The 24346-nt window shown below is 41.4% G+C and overlaps 1 long non-coding RNA gene across 1 annotated transcript; it reads left to right on the plus strand.

Annotated features, from left to right (window-relative positions):
- The first annotated feature begins 239 nt into the window (after positions 1-239).
- Positions 240-19481, plus strand: LOC135787565 (uncharacterized). Its single transcript, XR_012335566.1, has 3 exons — positions 240-365; positions 2042-2301; positions 19406-19481. It is a non-coding gene; the product is annotated as an uncharacterized lncRNA (long non-coding RNA).
- Positions 19482-24346: the final 4865 nt, after the last annotated feature.

Raw genomic sequence — 24346 nt, forward strand, 5'->3', positions numbered from 1 at the left:
AGGGTTTAGTATCACACATGCATGCACAGATCAAATGGCATCGTATGTGCCTAATGTGAGCGAACGATCATTTGATGAACACGCTGTATGAAAATCAAAAGCAAGCCAGACGGTCTGCTCGACACTGTCGGCCATCATGTGTCCACTTTCTTTTTAAATTCTTTTGGGAAGTCCCTCACCCGAGACGGCACGGCAGAAAGAGCGGATCACTGAATGAGTGTGGTACTTCCCCATCTCTCCCTCTTTCTCACTCTCTATAACTGTAAATGTGTGCAGCTGTGCTTGGATGGGAAACAGCAGTATTCCGAGGAATGGAGAGATGAAGGAAAGACACATGTTAGAATAATCTCTCCGTCTCTCTTTCTGTGAGTTACGAGCTCTCTTTCTTTATTTCTTTCTTTCTTTCATGCATTGAAGTTACTAACAATGGGAGGGTTTCTTGAGGTGAGACAGGAGAAATATGAATTCAACATCCTTTTGGAAGGAATCAAATGTATTTATGCTTGTTACTTCCAAATAGCATGTGATTATTATTACTATCCTTCAGCTGGAGCAGTTTTCAGAGCTACTTTTAAACAATTCTGGCACGTAACTCAGATCCCAGGGGAAACGGATTACAGTATAAACTGAAAGAAAGAGTGAGAGTGATGCTCATTCATGACATCACAACAGACATATAAATAACCTGCTTGCTGCGAAAGTATTTCTGCCGGTTTAATGTTTTTGGACACCCCTCATTGCTGCTCTTGTTAAAAGAGAGAGAGGTGGTTCGGGAAGGGGGGGCTACTCGCCTCAGCCTCTATATCTTACGGTTAGCTCATAGCGCTCTGCCATGTTTGATCACATCGTGGCAGTTCACAGCGCTAAGCATGTTGCTCGCAGGTGGTTCGCATTTTTGCGCATGGTGTTGCATTTACGGCTTTCTGAAACATCTTGCTCACTCCCTCAGTCTGCTGCACTAGGAGGTTTAGTGGAAATGGATGTGTCATATGTAGTGATAGGCATACAGATGTTCTGAGGCCTCGGTAATATCATAGCGCCCCCCAGTGGCCTGAATTAATCCTTTAATCCAGTAGGATTAAACCAGGATGACTTTTTCAGATGCAAGTAATTTTGTTGAATGTTTGTGATTCCTTCTTTGGACTGAATTTGGAGTGTTGAATTTGTTGTGTGTTGATTGGAGGGTTGAAGAACATCTCTCTGTTTTTTCCTGTTTTGCATTGCCATCTTTTTCTCTTTATTTGTCGTGCCATTCTTGGTGAGAATGCTGACACATGCATACTCCATACCTGACCTAGCCAAGGCTCTGCCCACTGTGCCACTGTGCCACTGTGCCACCATGAATTGCCATCTCATCCCATCCTGGCATTAATTACAGACTATAGTTTCAATATTGAATTAGGAATTACAAAATAGCAAACCAGGTGCTTTTACTCAACTTGCCCAGCGATCAATATTAGTTTGAGGTATTAAATTACTTGATTTAATACACGTGTCCAGATCAGATAGAGAGCCTGTGGTAAATCACTCATGCCAGCTGGTCAGTTAGTATCTGCTCAGAGTTAGTCAATGACTCAGACTTTAATTTATCTGATATCGTATGACAGAATTTCATCTTTTCCAAAACATACTTGAGGGATTCGATCAGAATTCCAAATGGCTCCGATTAAATGACAGCTGATTTGTACACTCGCCAGAGCTCTGCTTGTGTGTCAGTGGCTGAACAGGATAGTTATGTGATATGGGAGAATGTTTGTGTGCTGTAATGTATTTCTATTGTTTTGTAAATTTTTTATCATTTCACGTCACAGACATTAGATGGTACACATTGTATTCACTTTGTCTTTGTGTATAAATAAATCAAACAAATGAAATGTAATGAAAAAATATCAAAAATATTAGTTTTATTATTAATAGTTTTTTATACATTTGTGACAAATAATGTGGCTTGGGAAGACAGCCATTTATTTTATTTTTATTTATTTATTTATTCACCCCATCCTTACCCATGTGCCCTCTGTCTTTCTTTCACATTTTCCAGTCTCTGAAAGTCCATCAATCTCCCGAATTTAAGAAAAGCATGGAGAAATCTATACACCCACAGGGTGCAGCCAATGTTCAACATGTCCAAAAGATTTCATCCAACAGTAGCAACAAGAGGGAAAATGCCCCATTATTTCCAAATGCAGCAATGAGCATGACGAATGGTCCATTTTCCACAAGCAGAGCTGGAGAGAAAGCGAGCGAGTCTGAATTAGGGTCCCGTCCATATCCCTCAGCTCTCAGCGGGTGGTGACACAGGTAAACCCCATGTCATCCTTTCACAGAAGAAGGCTTTATTTGTAATTTATTTCCAGCAAATGCATTTTCCTGTTACTCCCATAGAACCATCTGTTGGGGGTATTTAGGTTTCACATTGGTAACGAAGATTTTATTCAGAAAAATCAATTGTGAACGGAGATTGAATTCTTTATGGACAGGATTTAATATTGTTGTTGATAGACCGAGTATAGTGTTGCACGCTGAAATATTTGTTAAAAACACATGTTTTGGTTTGAACGCATGACCTTGTGAAAACATCTTTAGCTTCACTGAGGACTTTAATAGTGAAACAGAAGTCCTCCAATTTTTTTCCAATGATATTTAAATAATTGAGAACCTGGCTGATTTTTTAACTTTCCTGATTCAGACAAAATCTTAAAAATAGCTTTAAAGGGATAGTTCGACCAATGATATTAAACCCATGATTTACTCACCCCCAAGCTGTTCGAGTTGCATGCCCATCGTTTTTCAGACAAACACATTTTCGGATATTTTAGAAAATGTTTGAGATCTTTCAGTTGATTAAATGTAATGTTACGGGGTCCACGACCTTCAAGTCCAAAAAACGTGCGTCCATCCTTCACAAAATAAATCCAAACGGCTCCAGGATGATAAACAAAGGTCTTCTGAGGGTAATCCGCACAGTGTTGTTGTAGAAATATCCATATTTAAACTTTATTAACGTAAATAACTACCTTCCGGTAGCGCCGCCATCTTAGTCGCGTCCGCATTCAGGATGAGAGCTTACGCAGCCTACGGAGGCTACTCTGCTGCTGCTCTGTGCCCCCGCCCTCCGAATTTGTCATACGTCACTAAAAACCGTGCGTACATTACACTGATACTCTCTCCTGAATACAGAGGAGTCTAAGATGGCGGCGCTACCGGAAGGTATTTATTTACATTAATAAAGTTTTAAATATGGATATTTCTACAACAACACCGCGCGGATTAGCCTTAGAAGACCTTTGCTTATCATCCTGGAGCCGTTTGGATTTATTTTGTGAAGGATGGATGCACTTTTTTTGGAATTCAAGGTCATGGACCCCGTAACATTATATTTAATCAACTGAAAGATCTAAAACATTTTCTAAAATATCCGAAAATGTGTTTGTCTGCAACTCAGCTTGGGGGTGAATAAATCATGGGTTTAATATCATTTTTGGCCGAACTATCCCTTTAAAATAAAGAGTGAATAAAGCTACAAATCTGATGCAATGGTATTCAAAATAATTTTGTGACATAGAAAACATATGTTATAAACAGTAGGCTTTTGTTTAGGGCATATTTTAACCAGCCTGACCATGTGCAAGTCACAATGTCTGAAACATATTGCATATGCCTGTCGTTTTAAGCAGACAATTATTTCCAGATATCAATATCCAGTATCTTAATCACAAATCTGATTTTATTTTACCATTACATACAGTACATAAAAGTAGATAGTGCTTTTTTAATGGATCTTATAAGGTTTGTCTACTTTATAACTGATAAAAAGTACTACAATGCAAGTTGCAGTAAAATCAAATTTATTTATAAGTAAAATGGTTTCATTTCTGCATGCTTAAATTTAGTCCAAATTTGTTCACGCTTAAAATCCTTATTAATTGTCTCCTGATGTATTTAGTGACTTTTTTTCCCAGAGTATTCAAAGCTGGGACATACGCAGCATAGCTACACCAGACCATAAAAGCTCTTTCTTTATAGAGCAACAGCTCACTTTAATTTTCACTTGCACCTGTTCATTAATGTTGTTGTCTTTCCCTTTTAAATAATTCTTCCATTCCGCCCCGATTTTCTCCTGAGACAAAGACTCCCGTGGCTTTAACACCTTCTGTAGGTCTTCAAGAAAACCAGGTGCATTTATCCTTGTGTTGGTCATGTTCTGTGGGCTGGCATCAGGGCAGATGGGGCCCGTGCTGGGCGTGTGATTTAGGGAGCCAGGCAGCACTAAACAGCTTATGAGTCACATCGTGTTGTGTAGAATTTAATATGATTTGTGTCTGCAATTGATTAAAGGCGGATTCCATTAGATGGAGGTGTGTGTGATAGTGTGCGTGTGCAATAAGGATAGATTTGTAGTGAATAATAGTCAGTTACGATGGAAACTTGTGTCTCACTGCTGTTGTTTAACGGGAGGGATTTTGTACCCTTGCACCTGCTGGCTGAAAGGTAAACATTACATTTTCCATTGAGTATTTTTTATGCAAGGATCTAAATTGCTAAGCCAGCAGCCGGTCTGCACAGGGTACCAGTCTGTAAGTGCATGACTTAATTTTCCAATCATTTACAAGGATGACAGAGAACTAGACGGCCTAAAGCTGCGATGGGGATTTAGGTGCTTGTAGTTGGTTGAATCGTACATTTGCATTAACATTTATCAAACAAAAGTATGCTTTCTAGCTGTCCAGCATGACAATTTTAAGTGCAGTTTCTTTTCCAAGAATGGAAAGCTTGCAGGTTTTTTGGGAAATAAATGAATCCTGTCTGGTAAGTGGCAGTGAGTCATTTTTAATATGTCTCTGTTTGTTTATGCTGAGTATCAAGGAAACAATCAATTTCAGACCTCATACTGGTGTTCAAATAATCCACTCTAAGGTAAACACCTGTAGTTACAAAAACAATCTGGTGCAATGTTAATTTGGATGCTCTTATAATCCCAAATGAAAATGCATTTTGCTCTTCACGTTACTCAGTTATAGTCCGGGAAATTCATTGGTGTTCTCATTTATGTAAACTATTAAAATGCCTCATAAGAAATACAAAATAGAAATGGGACAATTGTTTACATACAGTAAGAGCTATAAAATTAAGATGAGATTGGAATTGGATAACCAAATGAACCAAATAGATAAGCAACACATTCTCAACTACAGTATGAAATTGTTTATGATGTTTATTGGATGCCCTTCCATATACCCCAAGTTTCCATAAGTTTATTAATGACTCTTTATGTCTATAAAAAACAACAGCTGGGGAATGCAAACATAAAGTGGTGTAAGACAGTTGGTGTCACGAAACATGAGAGGAAGCAAATGCAAGTTAAGAGTTTTATTGAAAACAGAGTGAAATGAATAATGCGGGCAGCTGAGCGGGTGACACAGGCAGCTGAGGTGGCCAGCGTGAAGACAGTGAAACTCCCGAGTGATATCCAAATCCAAATCCAAACACGATCACGAACACGAGAGCAGGAACACGGAAGACAGGAACACACAGCACGAGACCTCACCAACAGCTAGACATCCGGAACGATCTGACAAAGAACACGAGAACTGAATGAGTATATATAGGTGAGTTGATGAGCTGCAGCTGGAGCGAATGATGATCATCAGGTGCGCTGGAGGTAAGTGCCAATCACACCCACACACACAGACACCACTACACAACACAGCCATGTGAATCAGAAGGAAACAATGTATTCATAAACCGTGACAGTACCCCTCCTCTTAGGAACGCCGCCTGGCGTTCCCAGACCCCTTTACCTGTCGATTGAATTCCTCGATAAGAGAGTGATCCAATATGTCCCGAGCAGGAACCCAACTTCTCTCCTCCGGACCGTAACCTTCCCAATCCACCAAGTACTGAAATCCGCGTCCCCTCCGCCTAGAGTCCAGAATACGATTTACCGAATACGTGGTCTCCCCATCTACGAGACGAGGCGGGGGGGGAACCGGGGCAGGCGGATTAAGGCGTGACAAAAACACAGGTTTAATCTTGGAAATATGGAAGGCGGGATGAACTCTCCTGTACGCAGGAGGAAGACTAAGGCGGACAGTCACTGGATTAATGATTTTAGTGACCTTGAACGGGCCAATGAATTTGGGAGCTAACTTATTAGAAACGGATCGGAGAGGAATATTCTTGGTAGAAAGCCACACTCTTTGACCAACGACGTATCTCGGAGGCCTAGACCGGTGGCGATCGGCTTTGGCCTTGGTGCGCTCCCGCACCTGGAGTAAAACCTCACGGGTTCTAGTCCAGGTACGACGACACCTCTGAACAAACGCGTGAGCAGAGGGGACCGTAACTTCGGATTCCAGACTGGGAAAAACAGGTGGTTGGTAGCCTACACTACACTGAAACGGCGATAGGCCCGTAGATGATACCGGTAAAGAATTGTGGGCGTACTCCACCATAGAGAGCTGTTGACTCCAGGATGAAGGATTCTTGGAAACCAGACATCGCAACACTCTCTCCAAATCTTGGTTGGCTCTCTCGGTTTGACCATTGGTCTGGGGATGAAACCCAGAGGAAAGGCTAACAGTCGCCCCTAGTAATCTACAAAACTCACGCCAAAATTTGGACACGAACTGGGGACCCCTGTCGGAAACCACGTCTGTCGGGAGGCCATGTAAGCGAAAGACGTGGTTTACGACAATCACCGCTGTCTCCTTGGCTGATGGTAATTTGGGCAAGGGAATGAAATGAGTCGCCTTCGAGAATCGGTCCACCACGGTCAAAACAACCGTGTTGCCCTGGGAGGGCGGGAGGGCGGTAACAAAATCTAGAGCGATATGGGACCAGGGTCTCGAAGGGACAGGCAGCGGTCGAAGTAACCCATCAGGAGGACGATTGGAAGTCTTACCGCTGGCGCAAACCGAACAAGCCAAAACAAAACTGTGAATGTCCCGAGCCATACGTGGCCACCAGAATCGTTGCTTGACCAAAAATCTGGTTCGACTTACTCCGGGATGACAAGCAACATTGGAACAATGACCCCACTGAATAACATTGGACCTTAACCTCTCCGGCACAAATAAGCGATTCGGTGGACACCCGACCGGAGGCGTTACCCCTTCTAGAGCCGCTTTGACTCTCGCTTCGACCTCCCATACGAGTGCAGAGATAACTATCCTCTCTGGTAAAATACACTCGGGAGTAGACAGGCGTTCGGAACGATCAAAAATGCGTGACAAAGAATCGGGTTTGATGTTTTTGGAACCCGGACGATACGAGAGAGAAAAATCAAAACGACCGAAAAAAAGTGCCCACCGAGCCTGCCTGGAATTCAGTCTTTTAGCAGTTCTAATATATTCCAAGTTCTTATGATCGGTCCAGACAATAAAAGGTACCCCGGAACCTTCTAACCAGTGGCGCCACTCCTCCAATGCTAACTTGACTGCCAGCAACTCTCTATTACCAATATCGTAATTACGTTCCGCGGGAGATAATCGATGTGAAAAAAACGCGCATGGGTGCATCTTGTCATCTGAGGAAGAGCGTTGGGATAACACTGCTCCTACCCCCACCTCTGACGCGTCGACCTCGACCACGAACTGACGTGAAGGATCAGGGGAAATGAGAATGGGGGCTGAAACAAAGCAACCCTTCAGTTTGGCAAACGCAGCCTCAGCTGCGTCTGACCACCTGAACGTAGTTCGTGGAGAGGTCAAGGCAGTCAGAGGTGCGGCTAGCTGGCTGAAATTGCGAATGAAACGCCGGTAAAAATTAGCAAACCCCAGAAACCTCTGCAGGGCCTTACGGGAATCTGGACTTGGCCAATCTACCACAGCCTTAACCCTTTCAGGATCCATACGCACTCCCTCAGTAGAGATGATGTACCCCAAAAATGGTACCGACTGTGCGTGGAACTCGCATTTCTCCGCCTTGACAAAAAGCCCATTCTCTAGCAACCTCTGAAGCACTCGTCTGACGTGTTGCACATGTTCCTGGAGAGATGAGGAAAAAATCAATATGTCATCCAGGTAGACATATATGAACTGGTCAACCATATCTCGCAACACATCATTGACGAGTGCCTGGAAAACTGCTGGCGAATTTGATAATCCGAAAGGCATCACCAAATATTCAAAATGGCCGCGAGGGGTGTTAAAAGCAGTTTTCCATTCATCCCCCTCCCTTATGCGGACCAAATGATAAGCATTACGTAAGTCCAATTTTGTAAAGACAGATGCTCCCTGCAACCTCTCGAAAGCTGAAGACATCAACGGTAAAGGATAAGTATTCTTGACCGTGATGTTGTTCAACCCTCGGTAGTCAATGCAAGGTCGCAGGGTACCATCCTTCTTCCCCACAAAAAAGAACCCCGCCCCCGCTGGAGAAGAGGAAGGGCGGATGAACCTGTTTGCTAGAGAATCAGAAATGTATTTCTCCATAGCCTCCCTTTCGGGAATCGAAAGTGAATATAGCTTGCCTTTAGGCGGAGACTTACCTGACATTAACTCAATAGCACAGTCATAGGGACGGTGCGGAGGGAGAGAAGCAGCCCGAGACTTACTGAACACTTCCTTCAGGTCGTGGTACTCCGCGGGCACGTTAGATAAATCCACTGCCTCCTCCTGAAACACAGACAGAGGCACAGACGAACAAGCAGAAACAAGACAAGACTCATGACACTTAACACTCCAAGCACACACTGAATTAGTCTGCCAGTCCACTTTGGGGTTGTGTAATGTTAGCCAGGGATGTCCGAGTACAACAGGAGCCAAAGGTGTATCCAGAATGTAAAATGAGATAGTTTCAGTGTGATTGCCCGAGGTGATGAGTGTGATGTCCTCAGTGACAGAAAAAATGGTGGGAAGATCTTGTCCGTTGAGTGCATGAACTGAAATCTGACGTGAGAGAGGTCTGAAGGGAATCTGGTGTTTGACAGCAAATGAACGGTCCATGAAATTACCTTCTGCCCCTGAATCCACCAGTGCTCGACAATCGTGATGACGTGCTGACCACCTCAGTCTCACCGGGAGGAACGTAGATGTAGATGAGGTCTTTTCGACTGAGACCCCGCCCGATAGTAGCCTCGAATTTACTACCGGGCTGGACCTTTTACGGGACAGTTATAGGCAAAGTGACCAGTTCCACCGCAATATAAACAAAGGCCCTGGGATCTCCGCCGCTCCTTTTCCTCCCGGGAGAGTCGGGCTCGACCCACCTGCATGGGCTCGGGATCGTAGACAGGGCTGACCACGTCTCCACCAGTGACTCGAACTTCCTCCGTTCTGCTGATGCCGGAGCTGGGTTTGACTCTGCGATTCATTCGAGTCAACCGGGAGTCGACTCTTAAGGCCAGTTCAATGAGTCCGTTGAGTGTAGTGGGTAACTCCGTGGTGTAGATCTCCCGATGGACGCGGTCAGCCAACCCATGCAGGAACATGTCCCACTGCGCCTCCTCATTCCAATGACACTCAGCCGCAAGAGTACGGAACTCAATCGAATAATCAGAAACTGACCTCTCTCCTTGCTTCAACTCCGCCAGTAGACGAGCCGCTTCCCTACCAGCGAGAGCCCGATCAAAGACTCGCTTCATCTCTTCGGATAGTGTCTGGAATGAGGCGCAGCATGGATCCTGGTTCTCCCACACCGCCGTTCCCCAGAGCGCCGCCTTACCCGTCAAAAGGGTTAACACAAACGCCACCTTGGTCTGTTCGTTGTTGAAGGTTCTAGGTTGCAAAGAGAAATGCATTGAGCAACGTGTTAGAAACGCTCTACAAAAATTCGGCTCACCAGCGTAAGATTCGGGAATCGGTAGGCGGGGCTCCGAGGACGTGTTGTTATCCGGTGGTATGGGTTGCACAGGCGGTGTGGGCGGCGCAGTGGGCATCTGAAGTTGTTGAAATTGTTGGGTGAGCTCCGATACCTGTGCCACCAACGCCTGAACAGCACGACCCGTCTCACAAAGATTACGTTCTTGAGACTCCATTCGTCTATTGCTGCGATTGAAGAACTCCTCCATGGATGTAATATGAGAACTCGCTGCTTCCATGACTTGGTCAGATCGTTCTGTCACGAAACATGAGAGGAAGCAAATGCAAGTTAAGAGTTTTATTGAAAACAGAGTGAAATGAATAATGCGGGCAGCTGAGCGGGTGACACAGGCAGCTGAGGTGGCCAGCGTGAAGACAGTGAAACTCCCGAGTGATATCCAAATCCAAACACGATCACGAACACGAGAGCAGGAACACGGAAGACAGGAACACACAGCACGAGACCTCACCAACAGCTAGACATCCGGAACGATCTGACAAAGAACACGAGAACTGAATGAGTATATATAGGTGAGTTGATGAGCTGCAGCTGGAGCGAATGATGATCATCAGGTGCGCTGGAGGTAAGTGCCAATCACACCCACACACACAGACACCACTACACAACACAGCCATGTGAATCAGAAGGAAACAATGTATTCATAAACCGTGACAGTTGGTTGATGTCAGAAGATGTTAATTAGGGCATAGCTGTGTTATTTACTTTCTGATGAAGAACATGCATACCACATTTTAAAAGGAGGAGATTATGTGTTTGGAGAAGTGCTGACCCATTTTCTGACCGACAGAAAGTACATTGTGTTTAATTGTTCGGCTTTGTTTGCGTTCGTTTATGTGAGAGAGAAACTTACAAACATCTGTCGGCCAAATGAGCTGGTGTTTCATCAGTCGAGTATGCTCTGTTCTAAGCGCACTTTAAATGAAATACTACACAACAACTTCTTGGGTACACATGTACGTTTGCCTAAAACACATCGTATTATCAGCGAGAATAAGATTTACTGCCCATATGCTGATGTAGCACGGCAATGTGGTGTTTGTGGTAAAGACACAAACAGTGTTGGGGAATAGGAGATTTGAATGTTACATACTAAAATGTTGTGTTACTTATTGTAGAAAGTAGCAGTTTAGTCCACATCATTACTTGGTGTGGAAAGCAACACTGAGTCAGCAGCATCTGTGTTTCTGCAAAAATTCTGATCTATTTTCTAAATCGATAGCAAATGCAGAGCCACCTAAACTATGTAATCTTGTCTATTATTAAAAACAAGTACAACTACATAGGAAGTCCTTTTAAAGAAGTCACTCTACTTGGCGACCATGTTTGCATATAGACATTTAGGTCTATTTACAGTACTTAAATGGGGAAACACGGATATCTCCAAAATCGTGTGCTACAATCACAATTAAACAACATATTTCTGACCAACAATTGAACCTGACATCAACTGTACCAAAAGGTTGGTTGCTTAAGCTCAAATTGCACTAAAACACCTTATTTTGAAGTCATTTCTACTGGGCATGTGCACAGGTTGGCAAGCAGTGTTGGGGGAGGTTACTTTTAAAAGTAATGCGTTACAATATTAAGTTACTCCCAAAAAAGTAACTAATTGCATTACTTAGTTACTTTTCATGGAAATTAATGCTTGCGTTACTTTTTAGTTCCTTTTGCGTTACATTTTCTTGGCTAAGGCTTGATCTCTTTCAGGCCTTACAGGTGTTTTTTATGACTGAAAAGTTCTGCATTCAGAAATTGCATATTTCATCACAAAAATGTCGAGCTCTGGCCTGCCATCGCATTTTCTGACTCAAACTGTTCCCATACAGGAGTGTACGCATAGAATGCATAATGTGACTATGTTTAGTTTAATTCAATACGTAATTTTTTTTATCTAATTAATTAAACTACAAAAGTAAATTGCATTACTTTTTTGAAAAAGTAACTCAAATATTAATGTATACATTTAAAAAGTAAGGCGTTACTTTACCCATTACTTCAGAACAGTAATATTATAATGCATGTAATGCCCCTTACTTGTAATGCATTACCCCCAACACTGTTGGCAAGTGCCTCATGCAACTCTGTATAGAGCCTCTCCCTCAGTGAATCGTCAGTTGTTATCGATTGATGATTGGTTTTTTTAACTGGAGGGCAACCATGGCATTTTTTCGGAAGGCTCTATCCTCCGGAAGTCGCATATGCAGGCTGCATAAGTCATCTAGACCAGTGGTTCTCAAACTTTTCAGCATTGGGCCCCCCCTGTGTACAGTGCATTTCTTCGCGGCTCCTCAAAGAAAAATTATGACAAATTTGTTTTAAAATGTAACAATTTAATCAGACAAAACATATAAAATTATTCAAAGTAGTGCTGTTGGTAAGTAGCCTTATTTTTTTTTGTTTAATTACAAAGAATTCATGATAAATTAATGTATTTTATAAAATGTCATAAAACTGGGGCACCCTTGGCACCATCTCGCGGCCCCCCTGGGGGCCCCGGCCCCCGGTTTGAGAACCACTGATCTAGACTGTTTCAATTAACTGAGCATTACATTCGCTCAGTTCAGTCACAAGCATATTACAACAATTTGCGATTAATTAACAATAATAGTGAACTTTATAGTTGTTAATATTCTGAAATGTCTTTATGACATATGCAGCCTACAAATGCGACCTCTGGAGGATGCATCATTCTGTTTGATAAACGGCCCATATTGAGCGTTGCATTGTCATCTGTTCATAGTAGTAGCATGGCCCAATTTGCAGTTTCTTTGCAAAATAATGATATTAAAGAGACATTTCACTTTTTTTGAAAATATGCTAATTTTCCAGTTCCCCTAGAGTTAAACATTTGATTCTTACCGTTTTGAAACCCATTCAGCTGATCTCCGGGTCTGGCGCTAGCACTTGTAGCTTAGCACATTCCATTGAATCTGATATCGATATTTTTCCTATTTAAAACTTGACTCTTCTGTAGTAACATCGTGTACTAAGACCGACGGAAAACTCAAACCTAAAACCTATAAATTAAAAAAAATTCCCCTTGGTTACTTTGAATGGCAGGGGACTATTTTTAGGCAGTGCGTAATATCACTACAGTCTTAGTACACGATGTAACTACAGAAGAATCAAGTTTTAAATATATATAAAAAAAAACTGTTGGGTTTTCCTTTAAAGCAACACTAAAGAGTTTTTGCCCTTTGCTCCCCCTACAGATTGGAAGTGGAATTGTCCATTACCACTGTCGTAAATAATTTAGCCTACTGCAGCAAAGCTGGCTCTGATTGGATTGTGGGTCTTCCGTAAAGCAAGTTTTTGTAGTTTTCACTCGAACTACAGGACCGCGACCCGACGGTTGAAAACTTCTTTAGTGTGGTTTTGGCCGATAGAGGGCTGCAAAGCGAATGTTAAAGTGCCGTTCACCCTGTTTCGAGTTTTTTGGAAACGTTATTTTAAGGTAGAAAAAACTCTTTGGTGTTGCTTTAAAAGCATTAATAACGTAACTCAAAATGCACTTTTTAATCAAACGTAAAACGTAAAAAAAAGTATAAACATACTGTGAAGCATTACATAGAGCCATGAGTCTGGTTACATAATATGCCTTGCATAACCCTTAAAACTGGCTAGAAGAGGCAGTCATGGAAACATTTACATGTATGTGTCAGAGATCTAATTCAGATGATCCTTACAAACTGAAGAGTTAGAAACTATAGTTTAAAGTTTAAATAAAAAACCCATGACCTAGAGGTTTTACTGTGGATTTCCAGTTTCAGCATCCAAGTAGCCTTTAGCAGCCATAAGCTTACCTGTACAGCCAACCCAAAGGTTGTACCACCTGGCCAATGCTCCCCACGGTTATCCACTTTTCTGTTTCTCTTTAGCTTATCTTATTGTGCCAGGTCTCTTCTGTGGTTAGGCCCTGGGCAGCAGTGTGTTCTCCAGCAGGGCCCATGCTAATTTATTAGCCCATAAAAGCCTGAGCAGCCTCCAGTAAGGGCTTTGATATATTCATCACAATGTGCTGGCTCGTAAAAATACTCAACCCCCCGAGAGATTTCAGCACTTTGTTTACAAGGACCTGTTGCAGGAGGAGGGAATAAGAGACGGATGGAAAAGAGAAGAGGAAGGCTGGAGAACAGGTGTTCCTGGCGCAGGTAATGATTTTTCACCTCATGCCTCTGAAAGATATGTTTTGGTAATTTTTTAATGTATATTTAAGAGACGTGTTCCCAGAGTTTTAAGGTTTCTCGTGTTATTTTTATGGTCAGGTGTTGAATATTATATTTTGGTCTGAAGCCAGCTCCACAAGAAATGCATATTCTGGACCCGGGCTTCAACAAGTGTTGACGCTGATATGAAAAGTTCGGCCATGTAAAGTCCACTCTTGCTAGAACGCATTAATAAATTCCAACGTTATTGACCCAGTCAGGAGACATAAAATTCCCTGCCTCAAGACAAGAAAGCTGATGTTGGGCAGTAAATGTTCTTTCTGTCCGTAACTTTCTTACTCGGATGAACATGCCAAACAGATGTACTAAATCTCCATGTTTGGATCTGCAGTGCGGTTCGTAGCATAAAAGTCGAATAGCTCGACACCACCGCAAATGATTGCAGATGAAAGTAGCCTACAGTGCTTGTACGGTCCTGATCCTTAGACGCTTGACTTGAGGTTAGAGGAGGTGACGCTATATAGCAACCAATCTAAAAACATTACAAATGCATTACAAATTAGACTCGACTTCACCAAGTCACCTTTGGCTTTTAGGATAACAGTTGCCCTGTTTTTATGGCTCTGAGTGCATTAGGATCTGCCCCATGATGATGATTTTGGCTTAACGTGAGGAACAGGATTGTTTCCCCCTCCCGTCGGCTTTTTGGAATTAGAGGCTATGCAGATGTTAAGCGCCTTTGCTTGCACTGGCTCTTTACTGTACGTCTAGGGACGTTAAAGCTGCAAGACCTAAATTTGGCCCGACATTACACAGACCTTATGTATGTGGAGACCTCATGTGATTTTGGTGTACTTTGCCTTTCGCCCATGCCGTTGTGAAGAGGTCACGCCTTTGCCGACGGTAGCTGAGCATAATGGCAGCTTTTGGCATTGAAAACCTCTTGATTTTGCCAGACAGCATTGCTGCCCTCTAACTGCTGTGGTTTAGGTTTGGCTGATGGCATGTGGGGGATTTGAGACATTGGAAAGGCATTTCCCCGTGTGACCACAGGATCTGCCCTCCTGTGTAAGGTTTTGGCACCCAGGCTCTACTAATGAAAGATTGGATTTCAGTAAAGGGCTATAGGTGGGTCGCTCACTTTGCACATATGACATAATGCTGATCCCGAACGTCATGTTGTTTTATTTGGTTACCTAGTTGTGTTGTCCAGGCCACACGGGGAAGGATGACAAAGCTTGAATCTTCCTACGCTTGTAATTTCCTTTGTGGCTAATCATCTCCACATCCAACATAAGGCCTGAATTATCAAACCTCTGTAGCAGCTGGATTCTGCTAGGTTTTTTTATTTGTTTGTGGCTATTTTTGCATACTCACAAAACATTAGACTTGTCTTTGTGAAGTTTTGTACCCGTGGGTACAAGTGTGTTGACCAGATAGCTCCACGTTCACCAAGATAAACCCTTAAGAGAAGCCAAAGTAAATTAAGTCATATTTTGAGATATAGCCCTGTGATATGTGATCCGCTCACAATTTAGGGGGTTACATGAGAATTTCCAGAAACATTTGTATTAATTTTGAAGGAAAAATAGCCGGCAGTACAGTACGTGAAGGTTATAGCTGTAAGTTTGCAGTGAGAAAAACTTACTGTCGTTGAAGAAAATCTACTTAAAGGATTAGTCAATTTTCTTGAAAAAAAATCCAGATAATTTACTCACCACCATGTCATCCAAAATGTTGATGTCTTTCTTTGTTCAGTCGAGAAAAAAAAATTTTATTTGAGGAAAACATTGCAGGATTTTTCTAATTTTAATGGACTTTAATAGACCCCAACACTTAATACTTAACTCAACACTTAACAGTTTTTTTCAACAGAGTTTCAAAGGACTATAAACGATCCCAAACGAAGCATAAGGGTCTTATCTAGCGAAACGATTGTCATTTTTGACAAGAAAAAGAAAAAATATAAATTTTTAAACCACAACTTCTCGTCTAGGTCCGGTCCTGTGATGCACCAGCGCGACCTCATGCAATACGTCATGACGTCAAGAGGTCACAGAGGACGAACGCGAAACTACGCCCCAGTGTTTAAAAGTGTGGAGAAAGAGGACTGTTCCGACGTTGTTGTATGTGGAATGATACTAATTAATGTCTTAATGTCACACTCAAAAAAATAAAACGTTGGATTTACTTAAAAAAACTTTGTCAAGTGGGTTCCACATAGCTTTGTTAAGTAATGTCAACAAATAAAATGTAAGTTGTATTTACTAAAAAAGTTTGTGTAAAATTGACAATTTAAATGTTACATGGACTAAAGAAATCCTAGTAAAGTCACTATTATGAAACATTTAATTGATGAAAAAAATATTGATTTAATAACTCCATAACAACGAATCAATCAATCAGAGTGCAGCTGCTCAATTCAACCTTTATTTAATTACAGTTTATCAAACATATCACAAACATATTTGAAATGCAATGTAACATTTCAAACCGTTTTTTGGTTTGTTATGTTCTAAAATATATCAGAACAAGTTAATTAACTAATACTTGGCCACTTATTACTCAGGTACCTATCTAATCGTGCTACCCTTTTGCAAGAGGGTACAACAATTCTGCCAGAACAACAATTTACCCATAATACACTGCAGCATCATCAGCCAATGAGATGCAAGTTACTTTTACGCAACAATGTTTTATTGGCTGAACAAATAATTTTGAAGTAAAGCTGACAAGACACAGTCTTTTGTTGAAATTACTAAGTTAAATTAATCATATGCCGTAACTTGTGTTTGTTAAGTAAAGTGAACAAGAAATTATTTAGTAAAACTGACTCCAACCAAGTTCATTTTTTTGAGTGCAGTTTATTGTTTAAAATGGTCTACAAATGTGCGTTTCATATATGTAACACGTGACCTCTTTACGTCACTACGCATTTACGTGAGGTCGCGCTGACGCATCACAGGACCTAGGCAAGAAGTTGTGGTTTAAAAGTGCTTTTTTTATGTTTCTTGTCAAAAATGACAATCGTTTCGCTAGATAAGACCCTTATGCTTCGTTTGGGATCGTTTGAAACTCTGTTGAAAAAAACTGTTAAGTGTTGAATTAAGTATTAAGTGTTGGGCTCTATTAAAGTCCATTAAATGAGAAAAATCCAGCAATGTTTTCCTTCAAAAACATAATTTCTTCTCGACTGAACAAAGAAAGACACCAACATTTGGGATGACATGGTGGTGAGTAAATTATCTGGATTTTTTTAAGAAAATGGACCAATCTTTTAAGATTAAACTGAAACTTTGTAACTTTCTATTGCATTACATATTATTGCCTCCCTAAGATGAATCACTTTGTTGTTTTCTTCATTGTTGTAAGTCGCTTTGAATAAAAGCATCTGCTATATGTAAATGTAAATATGTGTTCCAAAGCCGTTTGTTCCTGAGCTTTAATAGATTTAGTCTGTGGGTAGGGTCACTGGTTCCCCTGAGGGAGGTTATTGCCTTGTAAACCGTGTTAACATGTATGTTAATGTTACTGTATTTCACTGCAGGATATTAAGTCCCAAATGTCCTATAGCCACTGTGTGAGTGTTACAAAGAATACATGTCAAATTTACAGCTCTGCATGATTTGTTTGGCAAGACGAAGTTGACTTCTTTTAACTATTAAACATTTTTCAAGAGCGATGTCAGATGCTGGGCCTATTTGTGGCTATGAGACTTTGTCTCTACATGGTTATCTTCTTTGCTTCTTTGCCTTTTAGACTGAATGCAAGAGGGATAGTTCACCCAAAATTTAAATTCTGTCATCATTTCCTCACCCTAGTGTTCTTCTTAAACTGTATAAGTTTCTTTATTTTGTTGAATATAACAGAAGATATTTTGATAAATGATGGTAAGCAAACAGTTCCCTGCTGAAAAAACCAGCATACCAGCAAGACCAGCATATGTTGTGTTTTGGTGCTGGTTTGCTAGTGAACACCAGCTAAACCAGCATCAAACCAGCATCAGCACCAGCATTTGCACCAGCTAAACCAGCGTAGACCAGCATAATTCCCATGCTGGTCCATGCTGGTTTGATGCTGGTTTTTTCAGCAGGGTTCATGGTAGCATGTGTGCTTACCATCATGGTTTAAAGGGATAGTTCACCCAAAAATGAAAATCATGTCATTAATGAATCACCCTCATGTCGTTCCAAACTTGTAAAACCTCCGTTCATCTTCGGAACACAGTTTACGATGTTTTATATTTAGTCCGAGAGCTTGTTGACCCTTCATTGAAAATCTATGTATGGTATACTGTCCATGTCCAGAAAGGTAATAAAAACATCATCAAAGTAGTCCATGTGACATCAGTGGGTCAGTTAGAATGTGTTGAGGCATACAAAATACAGTTTGGGCCAAAAATAACAAAAATTACGACTTTATTCAGCATTGTCTTCTCTTGCGTCTGTTGTGAAGCGCATGCCTGAGACTAAAGTCACGTGACTGCAGTGACGGGATGACGTACAACACGGCTGACGTGTTATTTGGTGCACCCCCTTTTTTTTATGTGCGCCCGGGCTTCGCTTAAAGTCTGAGGGAAAAGCACGCTGTAAGTTTGAAAAAAAATCTCGCAAACATGTCTGAGGATAACATGTCATCCGCGTCACTGCAGTCACGTGAATTTAGTCTCGTACATGCGCTTCACAACAAACGCGGTAGAGAAGACAATGCTGAATAAAGTCATAATTTTTTATATTTTTGGGCTAAATTTTATTTTCGATGCTTCAACAAATTCTAACAGACCCACTGATGTCATATGGACTACTTTGATGATGTTTTTATTACCTTTCTGGACATGGACAGTATACTGTACATACATTTTCAATGAAGGGTCAACAAGCTCTCGGACTAAATATAAAACATCTTAAACTGCGTTTCTGAAGATGAACGGAGGTCTTACGAGTTTGGAATGACATGAGGGTGAGTCATTATTGACATATTTTCCTTTTTGGATGAACTAACCCTTTAATCCACTGACATGACAAGCTATGCCAATGCAACAAATGCACTTAAAATATCAATCTCAGCCTTAATTAACTGTTTAGATGTGAGATAAGAAACATGCTAGCCAATAACATGCAATTAGCGAGTGGTCACATGAGGTCAGTTTGGGGAGGAGCCACAAGGTTTGTGTAAGTGCGTTGAGGTACCTCAGAGCTCCAGACGGCCTGATCATTCTGGCTGATAAAAGACGGCAGATTGCAGCTGCAAGCGGTAGCTCTGGACTGATTTGCTGCTTGGTTAAGGGGCAAAGAAAAACACCAGCCCGCCCTCAAGTATGCTGGCGGTCAAATTTGGAGCATGTTTGCTTTACTGGTGCGAGCTCGGACACTGGTCTGCATTCCACTGACCCCCACTCCGCCGTGTTTTCACAGGAAATAAACAGAGGCTTGTTGCGACGGCGTTATCACTCCTCGCCTGCTTGGAGCGGAACCAAGAGCAACAGAGTTGCCCAGTGGTGGGTGAGGGAGGGGTTCCCATCAGGTAAAACGCACAAGGTCCTTGTTCAGAATTTAGGTGGCTGTATTAAGTGTGAAACGAATCAGTGCCAAATGCTCCAATCACTCTCTGATTAGACTTATCTGATCACAAGTGGGGTGAAAGCATTCTGCATTTCTGAAGCAACATGTCATTCACCAAAACAGCAGAACTGCCTTCAAAATAGCAAATCTAACATGTATGTTGGAATTGTGTGTGCCTTTACCAAGTAAGGTAACAGCTCCGGCTACAATTTTAATTTTTTTTATGATGCACCTTATACACTGCAACCTAACCTTTATACGGGTACATTGTGTGTGTGTGGCGCTTTTCCATTGCATAGTACCCCACGGTGTGGTTTGGGTCAGGTCGGGTCAGTACACCACACTTTGGCTTGGTTAGCTTTTCCATCGAGTTTAACACTTCGGAGTAAGAGGGATTATAGGCGTGTCATTATATTTGCGCTGCCTACTGCTGTGACATCATACAAGTGAGAGCGTCGTTGTACATTCCCATACTTTTATATATTTCTCAGTCCGCCACAAAATTAAAATTGACCACCACAAATAGATGTTTGCACATCGCGTTTATGACTACCTCTGTCTACCCATGACGTCAGCTGACGCGCTCCGCTGAGCCTCATTTAAGTTGCATTTAAGCATATATGCGGACATGCACGTCGCGAATGTGCCGCCACAAACTGCAAGTCTGGAAAAAACTGTTATGTGTTCCTGATTCTCAACCTGTGGATGTTTTTCATCGCTGAAATGGAGTTGGGGAACTTACAGCAAAGCACAGATGACAACAGGTTTACTTTAGACAGCGCAAGCTAGCATGAAGGTAAAGCTAATCTTTTACATTATAGCGATGACGCTGATAGTGACGATTCTCTTAGACCAATCAATGATCTACAATGTTTTCATGTCACGTTTTGTTATCAGCTCAGGCCGCTTGGAACCCCACCAAACCAAACCGTGGAGTACTATGCAATCGAAAAGTGCCATTAATGCATTGCTTTTTGCCTTGTTGATCATGATACAGTACCTCTCACCTAAAGGGTCCTTGTACAGGGCAAATTTTTTGTCATCAGAAGAGATTTGCGTACATTGTATTTGTAGCATGCTCCTACAGGTGAATGTGCATGTAGCCCAAGAGATGCATTGCATTTTGTTGCAAGGCTGTGCATTCGACCATGCGTGTACATGTAAAAAACAGACTATACTTCGGTTTTAAGCCTCAACTGATTTGAGATCAGGACCCCAGTTGAATCAGTGTCCCCGGCCACATCACACACATATACACTCAGTGGACCATTATAGTCCACAGCTCACAGGAACAGGCCCACTGATCTGTGTGTACACAAAGTTAGGGTCAGATTAGAGGAGAGCTGTACAGTAATAGCTGCCGCCTCGGTTGTAACACTGTGGTTTACCCAGCGAAGCTCATTAGCTCTGTCCCTGAAAGGCAAACCATTTGCATTTCAGTCTCAATGTGGGAACAATTTAGCCGTCTAATTGGACAGATCAACGAGAGTGCCGTCACCACATTTCTAACTTCTCTGCCCTTTTTCTTTTTTTACATTCTGCCTTTCATTATATATCTTCTTTAGATTTTCCCCTCTCTCTCTTTTTCTCTGGATCATTTTAGCTGCAGCTTTGAAACATGTACAAATATCTAAACATTTTCCTGATTACCCTACAATGAACAAAGAGATACGTGCACGCCAACTGCTATCAGTTGAGCAACGTTTCAGAAAGATAAGTTCTTGTATCTTGTTACCTTACTAAATCATAAAGTAAACTATTTTCTGTTTGTATTTATGTAGACGGGCTAGAGATGTTTTCTCAGTGGGATGGTTTGGCAACGCAGGCGATCCCTAGTGAGCAAGAAAGAAAAATGATGGGCAACAGAGAGAGGAATGAGATCTCATTTGGCCAGAGACTCACACACACCCACCCACCCACAAACACAGAAGAGCGAAGACCCAGTTGGCTTAAATTTCTGATCGTGCACTACAGTGTGGGAAAGCTCATCTTCATGTGATTATCAGTAAAAAATTAAACGGCATACACTTGCAGTCTTTGTCTGAAAACATCCAGTAGATACAAAGCAACCTACTCGTGTATATTTATATAAACATGCATGTCTAAGAAAACATATACATATACATGTCTAGTTGTTATAACCTTTAATAGATAAACTTTTGCACTTTTCTTAGACTTTTAAAGTTTATTGAATGCTGCTTATAGAGCAAATAGTGAAACAGTTACTGTTACTAAGCCTTTTCTTACAAGGCTCCAAGAGAGATTTCCTCGTTGTCGTATTTGGCTTTGGGCTTTGGGCGTTCGGGCTTGGAGCCCCGCGAAACTGTCTAAGACAATGATTTTGATCAAAACGTTCTGATTTGAATTTAAACAGATGAACCAGAAAACCCCAGCTAAAGAAGTACTTGGCGTCTTCTCGTGAAACCTAATGAGAAGAAACTGAACATGTTACTGATCCTGCTTTCAGTGTCACAACTGAACCTTTAATGGCGCTGTAATCTTGTTAAATTTTTCCTTTTCTCATTATCATCATCTAAACTGACTATTCTGTGGACATTTTGCCACAAGAGAAAGTTCAGTCATGGCTCGTGTCCCTGAGAGGCCAGGAAATATGATTTTCAGAGGATTTAAGCATTTAGATTGCCATATTAATCAGACTCATTTGCGAGATTAGCGAAATCCCTCAGAGGAACAAATGACTGACCTCAGCCGAATCCAAACTCTCTCATTGTTTTCTCTCCGACAACGGGGAGGTAGCTTGCAACCTTTGCTCCTCTTTCTCCATCTTTTTCTCTATCTGTCTCTCTATCACTGACATCACAGTGGAAGCCTTTGACTTCCTGTTCCCTGGGCGCCCTCAACTTCTGGAAATCTTACGCTGAACTTTTGATGTCTTCCGCAGTTTTGGCATAGCTGAAGGGTGTAGGTGATTGAGCAACCTCATCTTTGGTCACAAGAGACACAGACATCATGAGGCATAAGCTGTTTTTGTTGATAGGATCATGGAAAATGTGAATACGTACCGTTTCAGATGGAGCTCTAATCAGAAGTCCCGGAGTCATCTCAAGCTTAGCCTGCTGTGCAATACTAATTTCATTGCGATTTGTTTGGATTTGTTTGGATTTTTGTTGTGAGATTTTATCCGCGAAAAACGTGACATGTTCTGTATATGTGGGAGGGAAAGAAAGAGAAAGAGCGGGGAAATCCATATGGATGCTATTTTTGATTTTTGGGAAAACATTTCTGCTTTTTACCTTCATATGAAGAACCAGAATTATAACTGAACAGATAAAATCACACAGTAATCCCAATCTGGCAAGAGTAGCAAACAAAAGAAAGAGAGACTTAAAGAAAGAAGGAGCATGCGAGAGAAGCATGCAAGAAAATAGAAAACAAGGCTAAAAGGAGAGAGAGAGAAAGTTTAAAGAAAAAATGACACACTGAAAAGATGTAATGTTGTAGGTATGCTTGTCATCATGTCAGCTCTTCTAATGTTAGTATGGATATGAGGACCTCTGGTGGAATAAATAAGAAATTTATCACACCTTTGATTCGACAGAGTGCTGTCCAAATATGTCTGAGGACACTACTGACGAAGCTTTTTGGACTGTATGTGGATACAAAAATAAAGTTTTGCACATGTTGTTTTAAAATTAGTTTTTGAAGCTACATTTAAAAATTAAGGTTGCACAAAAGGTTCTTTGTATTGAACACATGATTTGTTAGATCAATAAAATGTAATTGACTTAATGGTTCTTTAAGGAATCAAAAGTGAACATTTAAGCACCTTAATTTTTAAGACTGCATAACTGTACCACCCTGCTGAAAAAAAAACAATAAAACCATTACAGAAAATTGTAATGGTTCATTGGTTTTATTGGGAATTGTATTGGTTCTAATGGAATATGGCCCAAAACAAACTACGGTGTATTGGGTTTTGTTGGTCTCTAATGGTATGTATTGGTTCTATGTATTGGTTCTAATGGAATATGGCCCAAAACACACTACAGTGTGGTGGTTTTAATGGTAAAAGCTAATGGAAACCATTAGATTTTTTGCAATGGTTTTATTGTTTTTTTCAGCAGGGCACCCTTCAGTCTTATTGTGAAATGACCAGGAAGAAGGAGAAAAGGCCAGAAAAGCAGTTGGTGTGTGATAGACAGCATGGCAAGTTTGAGAGCAGAGGAGCAGGTTTCTCTTCTGTACAGTAGAGCCTTTGTTTCAGATCTTATTATTGTTTTTACTGAAGCTCTTCCGTAGGGAGCTGAAATGCACCCAGAGATCACCACACACACACACACACAAACATATACAGCACTGTGGTGCTAAGTGTAAATGTGAGAACTGTCAATATTGCTTTTGCAAAGCAGACATTGATTTGTCAAGAGTTTGTCAAGAACGTGATGGTGGATTTCATCTCATTTTGTGTTTTTACATGCACACACACTCACATTTCTCAGAGTTCACCAGTTGAAAGTTCACATGCAATGACAATAGCACACACACTTTATTTGAGTCAAGTCTAATTAATGTAAATCCTGGTTTATAAAACATTTTTACCAGTATTACATGTGATCTGATCAAAAACTATGACAACAGTCTGGGAAGGAAGATTTGGGTGGCACACTGGCTCAGTGGGTAGCACTGTTGCCTAACAGCAAGAAGGTCCCTGCGGTTCGAGCCCTGAGTACTGAGGTCATATTCAGCTAGTTCCTTTTCTGGTTGTTTTCTTTTAAAATGAACTATTTGTAAAAACAACTTAAATACAAGGAGACGGAAGGTGTTCGAACAGTA

The sequence above is a fragment of the Paramisgurnus dabryanus genome, chromosome 20 (genome assembly GCF_030506205.2).
Source record: "Paramisgurnus dabryanus chromosome 20, PD_genome_1.1, whole genome shotgun sequence".
Classification (NCBI taxonomy): Eukaryota; Metazoa; Chordata; class Actinopteri; order Cypriniformes; family Cobitidae; genus Paramisgurnus; species Paramisgurnus dabryanus.